This window comes from Suricata suricatta, chromosome 3, assembly GCF_006229205.1.
Source record: "Suricata suricatta isolate VVHF042 chromosome 3, meerkat_22Aug2017_6uvM2_HiC, whole genome shotgun sequence".
NCBI classification, from domain to species: Eukaryota; Metazoa; Chordata; class Mammalia; order Carnivora; family Herpestidae; genus Suricata; species Suricata suricatta.
In genome coordinates, this window is record NC_043702.1 from 173,161,912 (window position 1) to 173,163,595 (window position 1,684).

The following is a 1,684-nucleotide window of genomic DNA, read 5'->3' on the forward strand; positions in this document are numbered from 1 at the left end:
GGACGGCTCAGAGGAGAGCCCCAGGTGTAGGGAGCTGCCAGAAGAAAAGACACGTGCCTTGACCTACAAGATCAGCCACCCGCACAGCTGAGCTGCGTTATCACTCCCAGCACAGCAAGAGCTGCGTTACCACCTTCAGCTGAGGCCTTCTTGTTTACCTCCCAAGCCTGCCTTGTTAGCCTCTCAGGCGGCGTGCTGACGCTGCAGTCCTCGCCCTTGTTTCCTAGCAACTGACTCACGTCAGCTGCCCGCCTTCTACCCTTTATAAGACATGCGTGGTCTCTCAATAAAGGGAGAGTGGCTTGATCGGAAACGCTGCCTCGTCTGCCCTACTCTCACTCCCTCTCTCCGGACTCACGTCAACTGACCCCGCTAGACGGGACAAGCAGTGCCCAACGTGTGCAACTTGAGTGCGAGGGACCTGGTGAAGAACACCAGTCAAGGAAGAAAGAGAAGAAAGAAGAGAAAAGAGGTAAGAAATTAAAAGGAGTCGACTGCGTGGTAATTTGCCGAGTAGTCCACGGCTCGGGGAAAAGGAGTTGACTGCTTGGCCTGCGGCACAGCCCACGGCTCAGATGTAGTGATCGGTGATTCTAGGGCAGGAACTAAACAGAGACCTTCAGGGCACAGGGAATGGAAGTTAAGAAAACAATTATTGGAATTTTTTCAGTTCCTCTATGAAGTTTGTCCTTAAGTGTTTCTTTAAAAAAAAAAAAAGAATAAGGAAAGTGAGCAAGGTAAAGAGATTGCCCAGTTAAATGTTTTTCTAAATGTCTCGGTCTCATCTGTAAAACCTTTGTGGGAGAGAATGCAATAGCCTCTGGTGTGTGTCTGTGAGTGAATCTGCGGCCTTGTTGAGATAGGCAGAGTTAGGAAAAAGAAAAAGGGTAAAAGAAATTAATCATTAAAAAGAATTTTATGTGAGGAATATTATAGGTATATTGGTATAAGGTTAAAATTCTGCTTATCTCTTTCAAGAGACAAGTTTTTTCTGGACTGTGGTCTGCTCTTAAGACTATGTAAATGAAGGGTTTCTCTTAAGACAAAACTTTAGGTCCAATCTTTATCAGGTCTTTAATTGCTTAGGTTATGTGGGGAGCTGCAAAGATTCAGCCGCTTGGCCATTTGCTAGCCGGATATGTCGCTCCCTGAGGGGAGTTACAAAAATAGGGGAGCGCCACTCCCTGTCAGGAGAAGCCAGAAGATCAAAGATCAACCCTGAAGGCGGGGTGGTATCAGCCCCTCAGGCGCTGTGCTAAAAACCTTAGTTTGGTTCCTCTTTTACTCCAGCCTTAATCCCTTAACCCTGTTTCCTAGCAACCGACCTAGGTCAGCTGCCTTGTTTTCCCGCCTCGAAACCTTTATAAGATACGATCTTTTCTGAATAAAAAAAGAGGCTTGATCAGAAACCGTGTTGTGTCCTTACTCTCTGTGCTCCCCTTTCCTGCCCTTTTTCTCCCTCCCTCAGGATCGGGAACCTGCATCGACTGACTAGCTAGACTGGACAAGGTTAAAAAGGAGTTAGGTGTTGCTGAAGGATCCCAAGGGCAAATAAGATCTGTTATTGCCACTTTGGTTTGGTCCCAGTATTCAAATGATAGAAGACTTTAAAAAAGCACTCTAGTACAATGATGCACCTTAGGCCATATAGCATGGGTAAATGCTGCAACTGCTCATATATATT

The 1,684-nt window shown here is 46.3% G+C and overlaps 1 protein-coding gene and 1 long non-coding RNA gene across 17 annotated transcripts in view; one reads left to right on the forward strand and one right to left on the reverse strand.

The window, feature by feature from the left end:
• LOC115288523 (SLAM family member 9-like) overlaps positions 1–1,684 on the forward strand; it is a 132,760-nt gene that overhangs the window by 45,749 nt on the left and 85,327 nt on the right. The window lies entirely within an intron of this gene.
• Positions 1–1,684, reverse strand: part of LOC115288531 — a 5,531-nt gene that overhangs the window by 3,149 nt on the left and 698 nt on the right. The window lies entirely within an intron of this gene.